The sequence below is a fragment of the Bufo bufo genome, chromosome 2 (assembly GCF_905171765.1).
Source record: "Bufo bufo chromosome 2, aBufBuf1.1, whole genome shotgun sequence".
Taxonomy (NCBI): domain Eukaryota; kingdom Metazoa; phylum Chordata; class Amphibia; order Anura; family Bufonidae; genus Bufo; species Bufo bufo.
In genome coordinates, this window is record NC_053390.1 from 563,896,444 (window position 1) to 563,916,162 (window position 19,719).

Genomic DNA, 19,719 nt, shown 5'->3' on the forward strand with positions numbered 1-19,719 from the left:
TCAGCTTTAGCGTTTGAAGATTGCAAAGTGCCTAACCCCTTAAGGACTTAGGGCGTACCGGTACGACCTATTTCCCGGATCCTTAAGGACTCAGGGCGTACCGGTACGTCCTAAGTTTAAATCGCGATTGCGGCGCCGCGGGGGTTAATCCGAACAGGATGCCGGCTGAAATCATTCAGCCGGCATCCTGTCACAACGCCAGGGGGGGTCACCGCGGGGATCAGAAACTTTAAAATGCCCAAAATGTTGATTTTTCATCCCCCCGTGCTAAAGGCATAGATCTGTTCAGACAAAATGTAAGTAAAATACAGTACAGTACACAATATAGTGTACTGTACTGTATTATACAGACATCAGACCCACTGGATCTTCAAGAACCAAGTGGGTCTGGGTCAAAAAATTGTAAAAAAAAATGTGAAAAAAGTAGATTAAAAAAAACATATTTATCACTGAATAAAAATGAAAAAAATAAAATACACTACACATATTATGTATCGCCGCGTCCGTAACGACCTGATCTACAAAATGGTCATGTTATTTTCCCCACACGGTGAACGTCATAAAAATAAAAAAATAAAAACTATGAGAAAATTGAAATTTTGCCCACCTTACTTCCCAAAAAAGGTAATAAAAGTGATCAAAAAAGTCGCATGTATGCCAAAAGAGTACCAATCAAACCGTCATCTCATCCCGCAAAAATCATACCCTACCCAAGATAATCGCCCAAAAACTGAAAAAAACTATTGCTCTTAGACTATGGAAACACTAAAACATGATTTTTTTTTGTTTAAAAAATGAAATCATTGTGTAAAACTTACATAAATAAAAATAAAGTATACATATTAGGTATCTCCGCGTCCGTTTCGACCGGCTCTATTAAAATATCACATGACCTAACCCCTCAGGTGACCACCGTAAAAAAATAAAAATAAAAACGGTGTAAAAAAGCCATTTTTTGTCATCTTATGTCACAAAAAGTGTAATAGCAAGCGATCAAAAAGTCATATGCACCCCAAAATACTGCCAATAAAACCGTCATCTCATCCCACAAAAAATGAGACCCTACCTAAGATAATCGCCCAAAAACTGAAAAAACTATGGCTTTCAGACTATGGAAACACTAAAACATGATTTTTTTTGTTTTAAAAATGAAATCATTGTGTAAAACTTACATAAATAAAAAAATTGTATACATATTAGGTATCGCCGCGTCCGTGACAACCTGCTTATTAAAAATACCACATGATCTAACCTGTCAGATGAATGTTGTAAATAACAAAAAAGAAACGGTGCCAAAAAAGCTATTTCTTGTTATCTTGCCTCACAAAAAGTGTAATATAGAGCAACCAAAAATCATATGTACCGTAAACTAGTACCAACAAAACTGCCAGCCTATCCCGTAGTTTCTAAAATGGGGTCACTTTTTTGGAGTTTCTACTCTAGGGGTGCATCAGGGGGGCTTCAAATGGGACATGGTGTCCAAAAAACCAGTCCAGCAAAATCTGCCTTCCAAAAACCGTATGGCATTCCTTTCCTTCTGCGCCCTGCCGTGTGCCCGTACAGCAGTTTACGGCCACATATGGGGTGTTTCTGCAAACTACAGAGTCGGGGCAATAAATATAGAATTTTGTTTGGCTGTTAACCCTTGCTTTGTTACTGGAAAAAATTGATTAAAATGGAAAATTTGCCAAAAAATCTAAATTCTGAAATTTTAACACCATTTGTCATTAACTCTTGTTGTAAAGGGTTAACAAAGTTTGTAAAATCAGTTTTGAATACCTTAAGGGGTGTAGTTTATAGAATGGGGTCATTTTTGGGTGGTTTCTATTATGTAAGCCTCGCAAAGTGACTTCAGACCTGAACTGGTCACTAAAAATAGTTTTTTTTTAAATTTCTGAAAAATTTCAAGATTTGCTTCTAACCTTCTAAGCCTTGTAACATCCCCAAAAAATAAAATAACATTCACAAAATGATCCAAACATGAAGTAGACATATGGGGAATGTAAAGTAATAACTATTTTTGTAGGAATTACTATATATTATAGAAGTAGAGAAATTGAAACTTGGAAATTTGCAATTTTTTACAAATTTTGGGTAAATTTGGTATTGTTTTATAAATAAAAATGATTTTTTTTTTACTTCATTTTACCAGTGTCCTGAAGTACAATATGTGACGAAAAAACAATCTCAGAATGGCCTGGATAAGTCAAAGCGTTTTAAAGTTATCAGCACTTAAAGTGACACTGGTCAGATTTGCAAAAAATGGCCTTAAGGTGAAATAGGGCTGAGTCCTTAAGGGGTTAAAGAGGTTGTCCGGTCCCAAAATAAAAATTCTTTTTATGTGCTCCTAACACCCGTCACCATGCATACATATGCCCCCAATACCTGTTTTTCATGTCTGAGCTTTCCTTCCCCCCTGGAAGACATCACATTATCCTGGCAGATGTTTACTTGTTCTCCTTCTTGTTTTGTTGAATAAATAACTTTATTGATACACAAGCCTGGCTGCACTGCACAGAGATTAGTCACAGGCTGGACACGCCCCCACTCTGCTCTACCTGCAGCAGCTACTCCATCTATAACTCCTGTGTCTTTCTACATCCAGACATGAATCTACATCTCACTAAGGATCTAAATCCCATCACTGACTGTCCACAGGCTCTGCCCTCACATGTGTATATAATCCTATCCTGTGTGCTACAGCCTGCTGAGCTGTGTATCTAATCCCATCACTGACCATCTGCAGGCTCTTCCCTCACCATCTCGAGTGTGAAAAACAGCTTGAACCAGCAAGCATATCCAATCACATCTGTATCTAATCCTATCCTGTGTGATACAGCCTGCTGAGCGGTGTATCTTATCCCATCACTGACAGTCCACAGGCTCTTCCCTCACTATCTCCAGAGTGTGCATACGACCGTATCCATTTTGCCATCCACATTTTTTGCAGTCCCACTGAGTTCCACGGATTTGAGGTCCTCATTTTTAGGACCAGAATAGGACATGTTCTGTCTTTACTGGAACTGACATATGGATGTAAAAACACACTGATGACGTCCATGTGCTTTCCACAGTTCTGCCAAAGATAGAACATGTCCTGTTCTGGTCCTCATAATGCAGATCTAAAACCCATAGAACTCAATAGGATTGCAAAAAATGTGAATCGCACATAGACAGTAACCTTATTTAGTGGATCCGCGACTTGCAGACCGCAAACAGATACGGTTCTGTGCACGAGCCCTATCACTTATACTCAGCGCCCATAACAGTGACATCCACACTGCCCCCATAAAAATGACGTCCACAGTGCCCCATAACAGTGACATCCACAGTGCCCCCATAACAGTGACATCCACATTGCTCCCATAACAGTGACAACCAGTAGATTGGGTCTTGTTCTTTAGAAACATCGTAGGTCTGCAAAACAAAATGCTAAAGTCATATAGTAGAACAAAGGGAGGAGGGGGCTGCACCTGCTGTTGCTTTCCCTATATGTCTGTGACTCTCTATTATATGAGAGGGGGGACAGAACTGAGATGAGACCTGATTGACTTAAAGTTCTCAGTAAAGCACTAGTGTCACACCAGGAATAGTCTGCCAGTTAAGGAGAGAAGAAATATGCATTTTAGCACAGATTAAAAGGGTTTTACAGGTGAAGGGGAGAAATATTCTTTTTTAAAGGGTCAGCATGAGTAAAATCATTACTCACCTCACTGATCCCGCTGCTCATATTCTGACACTTCTTCCAGTCCATGTAGGTCTCCACTTCTTGCTCCCAGCTCAATACACAGAAAATGGCCAGAGATGCTCGCTTAGCTAATCATTGGCTATGGTGAGTCACTTCTCCCATTGATTGGATGAGCAGGCATCGTCCAATGTGATGAGCCAAGAGCGGTAAGATAGGAGTACTGGGGACCTGAGGACAATCATAATGGCCGCAAAGGGGGATCAGTAGGGTGAGTAAAGCTTCTCTTTTTTTTTCCACCAAATACAGTAAATAATCTCCAGTTAAATATAAGGTATGTGTGGAGCATAAAACTTTATGTATGTGCATGTCACTTCTATAAAGACAAATCCAGCCAGCGCTAGCTACTGCGAGTCAGCGTTGCTACGGGGAGGAGTGAAACTCCACGAGGACGAGAGTGAAAGTAAATCCCGGCAACTGCTTAAATATGCAGAATCTTCTTCTTTTATTGCTCATTATGTAAGAAGTAACAATATATAATGCGTTTCGACACACTGCCTTTCTCAACAAGTACATTCCACATGTGTTACACAGATATATATAGGCAGATCAATTACAGGTACAAGTGATGTCATCCACCCACTAATAGGCGGGTATTCACTACCCACCAATCGATCACCTACTATTCATCAAGAGGAGCACCAGAGAGTATAGAAGCACCAGAGAGTATAGGATATCCAGTGCCAGAGAATAGAAATCAGCGGATCTGCTGTGTCTAAATAGAAAAAGAAAGAAAGAAACATATATCATTAATAATACCATAAATTACAGTATAGCAACCTCATAATCACGGTTTAAACCTTTTGGATACAATGTATCCAACATATGTATCCAATAGGCTTCACGGCAGATGAGGAGTTTGACAGGATTTGTAAACACAAGTGCACCATTAGGACCAAAAATCTCCTATTACCACTACCCTATCATTTTGATAAGTGTAGACATAGAATCTCGCAGTTAAGATTCCAGGTCCTGGAACAAGTGACGAGACCAAGGAGAGGAGGGGATATCAAAAAACTCTTCCTCCGCCGTGAAGCCTATTGGATACATATGTTTGATACATTGTATCCAAAAGGTTTAAACCATGATTATGAGGTTGCTAGACTGTAATTCATGGTATTATTAATAATATGTGTTTCTTGCTTTCTTTCTTTCTTTCTTTCTTTTTCTATTTAGACACAGCTGATCTGCTGATTTCTATTCTCTGGCACTGGATATCCTATACTCTCTGGTGCTTCTATACTCTCTGGTGCTCCTCTTGATAAATAGTAGGTGATCGATAGGCGGGTATTCACTACCCACCAATCAGTGGGTGGATGACATCACTTGTACCTGTAATTGATCTGCCTATATATATCTGTGTAACACATGTGGAATGTACTTGTTGAGAAAGGCAGTGTGCCGAAACGCGTTATATATTGTTACTTCTTACATAATAAGCAATAAAAGAAGAAGATTCAGCATATTTAAGCAGTTGCCGGGATTTACTTTCACTTTCATGTCACTTCTATGACTGGCCAACTTGTGGCTGTACCTTGTGCATACTGTATGTAGTTTAAACACCTCATTTAAATCTAGTATTTTAAACTATTTTATTACACCTAAGTTTCTGTGCTTTGAATTGACAACAAAAGCAAAGGTATGATATTTGACTCTAGCAGTTGAACTTTTTATAAAGTTCCTTAGAATTTATATGGATAATGGTTGAGTGAACTTACGGCACATTAGTGCATTTACTAGCTCAGAGCTGCAGCTAAATTTTCTTTTCCCCAAGGCAAAGGTCCAGTTTGCGACCCCAGTTTTTTACCCTGGTCAAGGCATTGTAGTTTGTTGGAACATCTCTTGCACCCAGGATATCTCAGTAGCCCCTCCGCTATGCCCCAGGACTAACTATCATTAGACCCCAGGACAACCCTTATGGGAAACTCTTCAGCCAGGAAAATGGTGCTTTCTCTTGCTAAGGCATGTTAGTAGGAGATAATGGGGAATCAATAATAACTGCAATATAAAGCCACTTTTGTAACCTTTTCTTTGCTTATTCTAGTACACTGTTGATTCTTAGCAGGCTATGATTAAAGACTGTGTGCATGTAGCAATCCCATGTATCTTCTATAATTCCAGATAATTAATGTCATGGCCTGGAAATTGAGATCTTATATGGCTGGCTATGTTCACATTGAATAGGTAGAGTAAGAATAGCATGGAACCACAGCAGGAGATAAGATTAACGTTGTAATAAATAAAAGGAGTCTTGTTGAGAGGGCATATTATATGGTACCTACAAAGTCTGCTTATTGCAGATGGTAGCATCAGATTGTCAGGTCCAAAGAGAAACACGCGAATTAGCCTTTGGACAATCAGTGAAGTAAAGAATTCTTGCAAAATTTTAACTCTGCTACAAAAATAAAATTACCCTTGTGGTTACAAATTAGAAAGAGAAGTAAGATCTCATATATGTATAGCAATTAGTCTTGTTTTATTTATGCAGTTTATATCCTCATGCAAATTTCATAGAATGGTGGTGTATGCCTTCATTTAAGTGGATAGTTAGCCTGGGAACTGTGGCCGTCATAGAATGATAGTAAAAAGATAACTAAGAAATGTAAATGAATAAGAAATAAATACCATAAATACCAAGTAAATTTGTAGCATTTGTCCAAATTATATTGCAATAAAGCAGTAATAATCCTATTCAGGGGCTATTTAAATTGACAGGAAAATGGGAAAAAAGTTAATTTTGACTACTTAGCTATAATAACTCATCATAGCACTAAAATAAAAAGTGTAAGTAAAGCCTGTCTGTTATGTGAAGACATAAGATTTTGTTGAAAATTATTGTTTTAATGACATAAAATGTACAAATCAGGGAATGGCATCTGGCCACAAAAGGGGTTGTTAACTTTACAATTTCTTTTTATAATGGCTTTCCTCAAGCAATCAGCTGTAATCTGTCAGGTAACACAGCAGCAAGTACTGAATGAAGCATTACATGATGACCAGTGAAAACAGAAGGCCTTCATGTAATGCATGGGACACGCAATGTTCTCCAGAGATAGAAATACTCTCTTTGTAGTTGATCTCTCATCTTCCTTATTGGTGAAGGACTCAAACGAAGGACCCTATTTATTAATTCAGAATTTCCTAGTTTAAAAATGGGTTTTCTAATACAGAAAACTCCATGAAAGGGGTTGCCCCATGAAGACAGCTTGTGGATAGGGGAAAAATGTCTGATTGCTGGAGGTCCGCCGCTGGGGCCTCCACCTATCACAAGCCCATTCTCCCTTATTTGAATAGAGTGACAGTCACACATGCAAGATGCCTGCCAGATTACTGTAGATGCCTACTATATAATTCAAATGTATTTATGTTATGTAGCTCTTATTTAGTAAAGCAAATAGAGATCCAGCACTGAGGGGGTCTTTACTTGAAAAATAAATCAGTTTTATTGATCAACCATTAAAAATCATCCACACATAAAAGCCTATCAGCCGGCTTACATGGTTTGGAATAGCTCTTTATTCAAGATCAATAAAACTGATTATTATTATTTTTTTTATCAAGAAAAGACCCTTTCGGTGCTGGATCTCTGTTTACTATAATAAATGTGTTAAATGTATTTTTTTTTTTTTTTTGTGCACATGGATTTTCTGTAGCAACTCCAGTGAGTTGAAAACTACTGTTGGGTTTATGTAGTTCATCAATTGTAGCAAAACCTTGCTGTTAATAAACACCATTTAAATGAAAAGCTCCACAACTGTACATCATATCACAGAAGAAGCATACATTGGAAATATTAGTCTAAAAGGGTAGCTCTTTGCTCCTTTGGGTGCACATAGAGAGTGTTAAACCACTGACAGACAGCAAGTCAATGATATGTGTTCCGTTCTCAGGTATGCCCTTTGTGTATGAGCATTATGCTGCCCTGTCCAGCTCAAGGGGAAAATGTGACTGTAAAAGTTTTGAACCTCAGACCCCGAAGACCACGGTCTTTAGAATGTGCATTTATACAAGCTCATTGCATCTACTTAAGATTTGCTTTACTGGCACTTTTGTCAAAATGATGAATCTTTAAGTCAGAAAAAAAATGACTTGCTGGATGGAGAGTGGCAAAATTCTTATGGATCTTTACAGAAAGTGCACACACTGCAGACAAAATTCATTCTAAATGTGTCTAGAAAACTCAATTTTAATTAAGAATTTATTCATTTTATTATGATCAAAAGCTAACCTCATCTGGCAATGCTCCAGTATTTGCAGTGTAATCAGAAAACGTGTAGGTGTTTGTAATCTAAAATACACAGAACTGTATGAAGGAAAAAAAGGAAAAAGAAAACTGCAAATTTGCATCTACAATAGGATCATGAAATTCTGTGTGTCTCTATTTATTCTAAGTCACACTCACTTAGTACACTGTTTTATGTACCCAAATTAAGAGAAGGCAGAGGTAGCACTCCAATTGTGATGCAGCACTCCAATTGTGACATTTCTTTAATCTGGATACAACGTTTCGGCCAACATAGCCCCTTTTCAAGCATGCTTGAAAAAAAGCTATGTTGGCTGAAACGTTGCATATGGAATGAAGAGACAAAGATGCACTTATTGCTTATATCCCAAATAGGAAGTTGTGTCTACCTTCCCTTTATTTGGATTGTCCAGTTTTGGAGTGAATTAGACATCATTCCCTGGAGGCATATACTGTACCCATTCATCTGTATTACGTGGAGTGCTATGTGATTAATATACTATGTGTTTCATGTACAGTGCCTTACAATGCATTTATTTAGGTTATTTACCTGTTTTACCACATTGGCATAGGAAAATGAATGTAGCTAACGTAACCTATACTGCTGGAACGCTTGCAAGAAATGAAAATTAATCTATAGCAATTGAAAATATAAAAATAGATTTAAAAATATACAGTACTATACAGTACACTGTGAAATGTCATTTAGCACTTTAGACAGAGATTGATGTCATAAAGTGTCAATGTGTAAAAAAAATGCACAATAATTCATGTTTGTGGTTAAAAGTTTGTGGAATGCACAAAATAAAAGTGCAACATGTACTTTGCTAATAGTATATATATATATATATATATATATATATATAAGAGAAAGAGAGAGAGAGAGAGAGAGAGAGAGAAAGACATACGTCCATCCAGTTCAGCCTATTATCCTGCACATTTTTTATAATTTGTAAAACCTCAAGATATGCATCCAGGCCCCTTTTACAACGCTTTTAGTGAACTCACCATCACCACCTCCTCAGGCAGAGAGTTCCATAGTCTCACTGCTCTTACTGTAAAGAATCCTCTTCTATGTTTGTGTACAAACCTTCTTTCCTCCAGACGCAGAGGATGTCCCCTCGTCACAGTCACAGTCCTGGGGATAAATAGATGATGGGAGAGATCTCTGTACTGACCCCTGATATATTTATACATAGTTATTAGATCTCCCCTCAGTCATCTTTTTTCTAAAGTGAATAACCCTAATTTTGATAATCATTCAGGGTACTGTAGTCCACCCATTCCAGTTATTACTTTAGTTGCCCTGCTCTGAACCCTCTCCAGCTCTGCTATGTCTGCCTTGTTCACAGGAGCCCAGAACTGTACACAGTACTCCATGTGTAGTCTGACTAGTGATTTGTAAAGTGGTAGGACTATGTTCTTTTGATGCAACCCATTATCTTACTGGCCTTGGCAGCAGCTGCCTGACACTGGTTTCTACAGCTTAGCTTGCTGTCCACTAAAATTCCTAGGTTCTTTTCCATGTCAGTTTTACCCAGTGTTTTACCATTTAGTATGTACGGGTGACTTGCATTATTCCTTCCTACGAGCGTAACCTTACATTTGTCATTGTTAAACCTCATCTGCCACTTCTCTGCCCAAGCCTCCAATCTATCCAGATCTATCTGTAGCAGTATGCTGTCCTCGTTTGTGTTAATTATTTTACACAGTTTAGTATTGTCAGCAAAATTTATATTTTACTGTGAAATTCTTTTAAAAGATAATTAATACACATATTCAAAATAATAGGGCCCAATACTGACCCCTATGGCACCCCACTAGTGACAGTGACCCAATCTGAGTGTTTACCAATTACCATTAATAACCACCCTCTGTTTTTTTTTATCACTGAGCCAGTTACTCATTTACACATATTTTCTTACAGTCTAAGCATTCTCATAACCTTTTGTGGCACAGTATGAGAACTGAAAAGACCAAATATCTGACTTAAAATGGAAGTTTAAAAATAGCTTGCAAAATATAAGGATTACACACCGTGAAAAGAAAGTGTTCCCTCAAATGTACAACACTTTGACACAACTTATTTGCTCAGATAGTTGTGATTTTGTGACTATGATTTTTAAACTGTTCCCACCACTTTTGAAAAGTGGGTGAAAAGAGTTTGTGGTTAGTTATGTTAACTAGATTTATACCAGAATTATCAACTGCAACTTTTTGAAAAGGCACAAAAAAGGCGCAATCTTATTTCAGTAAAGAGGTAACATAAAAATGTAGTAACATATTAAACAAAAGAGTTGTTAGGAAATGAGATGTGCCAATTTTTTCAAATGCTTTATTTGATGAAATTACAACAGCAAATACTCAAGCAAAACTGACTTCAAATAATTCCTTTAATGATAAAATTCAATGTATACAGTATTTCCTGAAAGCAGTTGTCCTAACATGCTGTTGACAGTGATGTCCACTAGTGACGGCCTTGCGGTTCGCCCGGCGGTCGATTTGCGGCGAACTTTGCGTGTTCGTGATCTGCCGAACATGCAAACATATGGCGATGTTCGCACGTGCCATATTCTTTTGCATTGAGCCGAACTTTGACCCATGACACATCCATCAGGTAGGACAGGACAGCCAATTGAGACGTTTCAGCACATTGACACAACCCCCACCCTATAACAGAACCCGATCTGGCTGCCATTTTACATTCTATATTTTGTCAGTGTAGGGAGAGGTTGTTTTGTGAAGCAGGGACAGGCTGTTAGGGGCACCAAACGCTAGCTAATAGGGCAACAAAAGTCCTTTTAAGGACTGGTATAGGTGTGCTATCGATAGGTGTGATATACAGAGGGGTGTGATACACTTACAATATACTTTCTAACATAGAAAGTATATTATAGTGCATTTGTACTGAGCAGCAGTTGTGTGCGGTTCTGCTGCGATACCGCAGCTATATAGAGGGACAAACGCTATTGGAACAACTAATCGTAACGGGTGTGATATACCAGTTGCCCTCCAAAAAAACTGATTGAGGCAGGGGTGTGATATACCTATAATATACTTTCTATATAGTGCATTTGAACTGTGCAGCAGTTGTGTGCGGTTCTGCTGTGATACCGCAGCTAAATAGAGGGACAAACGCTATTGGAACAACTAATTGCAACGGGTGTGATATACTAGTTGCCCTCCAAAAAAACTGGTTGAGGCAGGGGTGTGATATACCTATAATATACTTTCTATATAGTGCATTTGAACTGTGCAGCAGTTGTGTGCAGTTCTGCTGCGATACCGCAGCTAAATAGAGGGACAAACGCTATTGGAACAACTAATTGCAACGGGTGTGATATACTAGTTGCCTTCCAAAAAAACTGATTGAGGCAGGGGTGTGATATACCTATAATATACTTTCTATATAGAGCATTTGAACTGTGCAGCAGCTGTGTGCGATTCTGCTATGATACCGCAGCTAAATAAAGGGACAAACGCTATTGGAACAACTAATTGTAACGGGTGTGATATACCATTTGCCCCCCAAAAAACTGATTGAGGGGGTGTGTTATACCTGCTTCCACAAAAGAATAAGGGGTTAGATATACCTGCTTCCACCAAATATTGATTGAGGCCTGCAATATACCTGCTTTCACAAATACTGCTCTTCTCACAGGGTCATTTTGAAAATGACAGGCAGAGAAAGAGGCAGGCCGTTCCGCAGGGGTGGTAAGGGTCCGGCAGGTGCACCAGGCCGGAGCCTAAGTAGTAAGTTAGAGAAGGCGAGTGCGATTACTTCAAAGGACACACCTGAGTTGGTTGGGTGGCTCACTCACCTTTCTGCTTCTGCACACTCCTCATCCTCTGTATCTGCACCCTCCTCACTCTTAGCTGTGTGCACCCCAAAATCCACCACCCACCATAGTCTCTCCACATGAGTCAGAGGAATTATTTTCCCATCCATTACCGATGCGCAGCCATTCTTGACATCGGTTGAGGAAGAGGAGGTAGCAATGGCCGCCATCCAGTGGTCTGACAACAGTACCCAGATCAGCCCAAGGAGGGAGGTGCCTGATGTTGCTGCCTACTCTGAAATCTCAAATGTAAGTGGTGGTGAAGGTGAGGATGACGACATGTCAATGGACGTCACGTGGGTGCCCACAAGAGAGGAAGAGAAGGGAAGTTCAGAGGGAGAGACGGAGCAGCAGAGAGGGAGGAGAGGGAGGAGAAGCAGGCACAGCTCGCAGGGCACAGGAATCAAAAAGCAGACTGCAAATGTATGTGGAGCTAGCCATCCACCATGCACAGTCACTTCTGGAGCTCCCAGGACGCTGGCACATGGCTCCGTAGAGTGGTTTATTTTTTTAACGTGTCAGCTGCTGACAGTAGTGTTGCCATTTGCAGCCTGTGCTGTCAACGCATAAATCGCGGTAAGTCCAACATTCGCCTAGGGACGACCGCTTTAAGCAGGCACCTGGCCTCGCATCACCGAGCCCAGTGGAAGCAACGCCGTCAGAACCCAAACTCCTGGTGATCCACACCCTGCCCTGCCCTGCCTCTTCTCCTTCTCCTCTCTCCTCCCATTTGTCCTTCACTCCACCTTCCACCGAGCCATCGTCGCGTTCATCTGGCATAAGGCAGGCTTCCGTGGCCCAAATGTTCGAGCGTAAAAAGATGATAACGCCGGATAACCCTCTTGGCCAATGGCTGACCCCTGGCTTGTCGGAACTTCTAGCCCGCCAACTACTGCCATATAAACTGGTGGACTCGAAGGCCATTAGAAAATTTGTGGCCATTGGCACACCGCAATGGAAGGTCCCCGGAAGGAAATATTTCTCCCAGAAGTGCATCCCAGAGCTATATGGCCATGTTCAGCGACAAGTGAATATATCTCTGGCACACAGTGTCGGTGCCAAGATACACCTGACCACAGACATGTGGTCTAGCAAACACGGCAGGGAAGGTACATAACTTTTACTGCCCACTGGGTGAACAGTGGCACCCGTGTGGATTTGGTGTTACCGCCACGGATTGCATTCAGGCCGGCCTCTTCTTCTCCTCCTCCTACTCCATCCTCCATCTTCTCCTCGACTGACTTCTCCTTTTCCACTGCTACCGCCTCTTCCGCTGCGCCCCCCCAAAGCTCCCCAGAACCTATTTGACGTCGTCTCAGGTGAGACGTTGCCATGCTGTGCTGTGGATGTTGTGCCTGAAAGCCAAGAGCCACACCAGTCCTGCACTGTTTTCAGCTCTGCGGTCACATGCCGATCAGTGGCTAAACTTTGCTCAATTTGACAGTTGGTAAAGTGGTGTGCGACAACGGTGCCAATCTGCTGAGAGCGCTGAAACAGGGCAAAATGACAAACGTGCCGTGCATGGCACACATCCTGAAATTAGTTGTGCAGCTATTTGTTGCCAAATCCCCTGGGTCCAGGACGTCTTGCGGCAGGCCAGGAAAATCTTTGCCCATTTTAGAAGTACTTACAATGCCATGGCTCGCCTTGCTGATGTTCAACGGCGACACCACTTGCCCGTCAGATGTCTGGTTTGTGACAGCCCGACATGCTGGAACTTCACCTTGTATATGCTTGATAGGCTGCTCCAGCAGCAACGTGCCATTAACGACTACCTGTACAAACTCTGCAGCAGGACAGGTTCTGAGGACCTTGTTTTTTTTTCACCGTGCCAGTGGCTGCTCATGCATGACGCATGCAGACTTCTGCGGGCATTTGATGAGATCACCAAACTGGTTAGTCGCAGCCAGGGTGCTATCAGTAACATCGTACCTCACGCCTTCTTTCTGGAGAATGCATTGTGTCATGTCATTGATCAAGCCGTGAAGAAGCAGGAGCAGGAAGATGAGGAAGTTGCAATGCTGAATGAATTCCCAGAGGGGGCTACTCCATCTGAGACAAGTCAGCAGGAGTCTGAAGAGGAGTCAGAGGAGGATGGTGGCTGGGGGGAGGAGGAGGAGGAGCAAGAAGAGCAGGCTTTAAGGGGGACTTTAAACTTTTCGGGGATCCATGGTGTTGTCTGTAGCTGGGTGGAGGAGATCAAGGACGACATTCTCCTAGGCAATGATCAGGAGCCAGGGTGCTCCACCACTTACAATTTAATGCAAATGGGGGCCTTCATGCTCCAGTGTCTGCAGAGGGACCCCCGTATAAAAAGCATAAAGGGCAAGGACCAGTAATGGGTGGCATTTAGACCCCCGATACAAACACAAAATGGCGGACATGTTACCAGCATCACAGAGGTCTGGCAGAATGCAGCATTTCCTGGCCTCGCTGCAAGAGATGCTGCATTCTGCTGTTGCGGGCGCCGGCAGAGGAATTTCCACCCACAGCGAAAAAAGGTGCGGGTACCATTCCTACCGCGCCTGCAAGAAGAGGCGGTGTGAAGATGTGTTGATTACTACAGATATGAGATCATTCTTGCAGCCAATCCATCGACAGCCGCCCTCTGGATGCAGCCTCAGGGAACGCCTAGACCAACAAGTGTCCAACTACATCTAGTTAACGGCCGATGTGGACATTCTGAGAAGCGAGGAACCCCTGGACTACTAGGTGTGCAGGCTTGACCTGTGGCCAGAGCTGGCACAATTTGCCATGGAACTCTTGGCTTGCCCCTCGTCGAGTGTCCTGTCCGAAAGGACGTTCAGCGCAGCAGTGGGGATCGTGACCAATAAGCGCACTCATCTAGCTCATGACAGTGTGGACTACCTCACATTTCTAAAAATGAATGAGGCATGGATCTCTGAGGAATTCAACACCTGTGACAACCACGTGCAATTGACTTTCCTCATGCCAGCCCAAACATATCCGCCACTACCCAGAACAAAGAATGGTCCTTGTCTTACGTATGTATATACAGCGGCATAAAAGGCCTTTTCTGTCAGGTGAATGCCTAATTTTTGGGGCCTCTACTCCAGTGGCCTACAGTGCAATTTTTATCGAGTGACCGCCTAATGTACCTCCAGCCACAGGATCACAAGTTCTTTGTGTCAGTTGAATGCCAAATTTTTGGGACCTCTACTCCAGTTGCCTACAGTAAAATTTTGATCCAGTGAACACCTATTGTACCTCCAGCCATAGTTCTTTTCTGTCTCGTGAATGCCAAATTTTTGGGGCCAGTACTCCAGTGGCCTACAGTAAAATTTTTAAGAAGTGACTGCCTAATGTACCTCCAGCCACAGAATCACAAGTTCTTTTGTGTCAGGTGAATGACAAATTTTTGGGGCCTCTAGTCCAGTTGCCTACAGTAAATTTTTTATCCAGTGAACACCTAATGTACCTCCAGCCACATCAGCCAAAGTTCTTTTCTATCAGGTGAATGCCTAATTTTTGGGGCCTCTACTCCAGTGGCATACATTCTATTTTTATCCAGTGACCGCCTAATGTACCTCCAGCCACAGGATCACAAGTTCTTTTGTGTCAGGTGAATGCCTAATTTTTGGGGCCTCTACTCCAGTTGCCTGCAGTAAAATATTTATCCAGTAAACGCCTAATGTACCTCCAGCCACATCAGCCAAAGCTCTTTTCTGTCCAGTAAATGCCAAATTTTTGGGGCCATTACTCCAGTGGCCTTCAGTTCTATTTTTATCCAGTGACCGCCTAATGTACCTCCAGTTCTTTTGTGGGGGTGGAGCCAACAGAGCATGGTGGAAGACGTGTGAGCTTTGAGCTCCTCACCACAGCACCCGATCTCTCAGCTTTTTCAGCGCTCCCACGAGTCTGACTATGGGCAAACTCAGCAAAGAGAGGAGCAGAGACATGGGGCATGCCGTCAGAGCAAAGAAGCCCCATGGGGACATGAACACATACTTTTATAAGAAACTGGCCTCACCGGCGGGAAGAGGGAAGATAGCGGCGGCTGAGGACAGCGCGGCAGCCTTAGACAATAAATTTGATGATGCCAGCTCCTATGATCCTTCAGACCTACCTGATGACGCCGTTCCTGCACCGATCACCAGATCCTTTCTGCAGCATTCTTTTCAGCAATCTCTGGCACAAGCTCTGTCCCCTGTGCTGAAGGAATTAGCAGCCATTAAAATGGAGGTAACGCATGTGGGGCAGAGGGTAGAGGCGCTGGAGGACTTTCAGACAGTGTTGGTACAGCACAGTAAGGGGCTCCAAACCCAAATAAGATCGCTCAGCTCCCAAGTTGACAGCGTTTTCTTCACCTGAAAGACCAGGAGAATAGGGGAAGGAGAGAAAATGTGAGGATTAGGGGCATTCTTGAGTCTGTGGCAGCAGAGGCACTGACAGACAGTGTAAGGCAGATTTTCGCTATCCTGGTGGGTACAGAGCGGCCAACAACATCATCATAGAAAGAGCGCACAGAGCCCTCAGGCCGAACTACCTGGAGACGGCTATAGTACTTTAAGCAGCAAGGGAGCGGAAGGATGTCCTATTTGAAGGCAACAAAATCTTGCTGTTTCAGGACTTGGCCGCTAGCACCCTAGCTAAACGTAAAGCGCTGAAGCACCTAACAGAATTGAGGGCAAGGAGACTCCCCATGAGGTGGCTTTTCCCCTTTGGCCTCAGCACCACAATTAATGGTCGACAGATAGTTATCCGTCATCCAGATGATCTTCTCAAGATTTGGGAGGCACTTGAGATTTCCCCGCTTGATGTCCCATAATGGCTTCCTTCCACCAACATGGAAAGGCTACCAAAGCTAGCCGTCCCGAAACCGTGGCAAGCAATGTCCAAGCAAAAACAACCGAAGAAGAAGCAACCAACAGGGGACTGAAATATTGAACCCTGAGGTTATTGTGTTTAATGTTTCTCAGGGCCAGCTTCTCAATGCGGTCCCTAGTTCTCATGGGATTTGTAATCTCCCCCTTGCTATAAAAATGTCCTATGTTGTTTAGGTTTTGGGGTTAGCTAGTGCTAACATGTGAGCCACCCCAGCTATTTCTTGTTGTATTTCGCTCATATGTATAATGTGGTCTGCTTTGGCAGTGAGAGGCGGTTTTGGCTCTTTAACAATGCTACTTGTCTTCATGAGAATGAGAATAAGCATTCTTAAGCAGCTTCCACCTCTCGCCTATCGGTTCCTAAGCCTGGCTTTTTGAGTCAGATTGGTCAAATGTTTGATTAGACATAGGAGAACGGGTGAAGGAATAACTGGATTTTTCTAGAAGTCTTTACCTATGTCCCCTCCCCCAATCTCTTTTCTTCAGTATTTTACGGCTCCAATGCGCTATGTTGCGCCTATGGGGCCTTTGTGCCCTTTCACCTTGTTAATAACTGTTTTACTGTCTTTTAACTTAGTTTTACTGAGTCGGGTAACATGGTTCACGCCCAATAGAATGGTAGAATGGAGCTAAGTGCTCGCGTGATAGTAAAATGACATGGCGCACATCACACTTTTCTCGCTTAATGTAAGTGGAATGAATATACCACAGAAACATAGCCAGGTTTATCATACGCTTAGGAAGGAAAATCCAGATATAGTGTTTTTACAAGAGACACGTTATAGACACAACGATGTTCCCAATATGGCTAGTAAATATTTACCAGATTGGCACCATGCCACCCATTCCACGGCATCAAGAGGCATCTCCATTGGCCTGGGTAAAAACCTTCCCCTTCAAGTAACAGCAAAATTAATTGACCCCAATGGAAGGTTTCTGTTCCTTAAAGGGAAAATCCTAAATACACAGGTCACTTTGGCTGCTATTTACACCCCGAATGCGGGACAGATTAAATGGCTCCTTCAGATGTTTGATTCCTTCAAAAGCTTCACTGAAGGCGTTTTAATGTTAGGAGGTTATTTTAACCTCCCATTAGACCATGTCGTTGATTCCACGTCTGCCACGTCCCATCTATCACAGAAACAAAAGCGCAGACTTCAAGTGGTCCTGGCGGACATGGGATTATCTGACATGTAGAGATTATTTCACCAGGAGGATAAAGACTTAACTATTTTCTCCAAAGTCCATGGCACTTACCAGCACCTAGATTATATATTTCTCTCTAATAGTGCTATATCTGCAGTCTTGAGCGCCACCATAGGGTCTATCACAATTTTGGATCATGCCCCTGTGAGCATGAAGTTACAAATAAGGCTGGGTTTACACCTGAGCGTATTCGATAAGCGCTTTTTACAGGCGTTTTTATCGAGCGTTTTTGAGGTGTATTTTGGGGCGTTTTTGTATTTTGGAAATGCGCGTAGTACGCGCGTTTGTGTGTTTAACCACAGAGGCATCCAGTGAAAAACTGCCACAATACGCGCGACAATACGCCCCAAAGAAGCTCCTGTACTTCTTGGGGCATAGGGCGTTTTACAGCGCGTCCGTACGCGCTGTAAAACGCTCAGGTGAAAACCATGCCCATAGGGAAACATTGGTTTTTGCCTGTTGAGCGTTTTACAGCGTGTAGGAACGTGCTGTAAAACGCTCAGGTGTGAACCTAGCCTTAGAGATATCCCTGTGAAGTCCTGGTCTTGGAGGTTGAACACCACTTTGTTAGAGGAGGATGCACATAGTGAACGTGTAATTAAGGTAATGCTGGAGTACTTTAGCCTGAATGAGTCTCCCCAAACTTCATACCCGATTTTATGGGAAGCTCACAAGGCTGTAGTCAGAGGAGAGCTCATCAGCTTAGGGACTAAAGTTAAACGGCAAAGGACTCAGATTATAGACTCCCTGCTTTTACAAATTTCCTCTTTAGAAAGAATACATAAAGAAAGCAGCTCAGACTGCTGAGGTGTTGAATTAGGTTAAATTCCATAGATCTCAGCTGAAGGATAAACTGAATGTAAAATCAGCTAAAATACTTCAGGCACTGCGTTTTAAATACTACTCCCATGGGGACAAGGGTACCAAATTAATGTTGAACCTGTTGAAGTCTCAGAGAAATAAATCCTTTATCCCGGTAATTAAATCTAAAGAGGGGCTTAGATTAACCACGACTCCAGCAATTGCAAATTGCAAAGGAATTCTGTAGAATTTATACCTCACTTTATAACTTGGAGGATGAGGACAGGACTAGAACCCATGAAAATTTTCATTTACAGTCCTGCATTGATGATTTTTTAAACTTCATTACCATACCTACCTTATCTGCCGAGGATTAAGCAGTCCTATTAAAACCGTTTACAGAGGATGAAGTTACTAAGGTTCTATAGTATTCCATCGGGGAAAAGCCCAGGGCCTGACGGTCTTCCTATAGTATATTATAAAAAAAATTGCAGATACATTGATCCCACATTGTGCTAAGTGTAACTCTCTCTTGCGTAGTTCAGATCTTCCTCCACAGGCCCAGGCGGCAACTATTACTATTATTCCCAAGAAGGAGAAGGATCCGGAAGCTTGCGATAGCTACCGACTGATTTTAACACGGACACGGATTTAAAGTGGTAGGCTAAGCTGTTATGTCACCGTATATCCGGTTTGTTGCCTGGGCTTGTGGGAGAGGAACATGTAGGATTCGTGCAAGGTAGAGAAGGGAGACATAATATCAGTTGGGTGGTGAATGCTGTCTGTTATACTAAGATGAAAAATATGCCTTTATTCCTACTGGGGACTGATGCCGAAAAGGCATTCGACAGAGTAAGCTGGACTTACATGCATAGCGTGTTACTTGCTTTTGGTTTACCACCGGAAAATATAGCAGCTATTTTCTCCTTGTACTCAGCTCCCACGGCTCGTATTTTGGTCAATGGCTTCCTGTCTGACCCTTTCACAATTAGAAACGGAGCGAGACAGGGGTGCCCCCTCTCTCCAAAACTTTTCATA

General features: G+C 42.2%; 1 protein-coding gene and 1 long non-coding RNA gene across 3 annotated transcripts in view; one reads left to right on the forward strand and one right to left on the reverse strand.

Annotated features, from left to right (window-relative positions):
• The window catches only part of GRID2 (glutamate ionotropic receptor delta type subunit 2), a 1,570,293-nt gene that overhangs the window by 1,154,800 nt on the left and 395,774 nt on the right, over positions 1-19,719 (forward strand). The gene's annotated exons all lie outside the window — the stretch shown is intronic.
• Positions 1,883-12,486, reverse strand: LOC120989818. The gene is made up of 3 exons (XR_005776328.1): positions 12,358-12,486; positions 4,926-4,932; positions 1,883-1,894 (listed from the first exon to the last, which is right to left on the reverse strand). It is a non-coding gene; the product is annotated as an uncharacterized LOC120989818 (long non-coding RNA).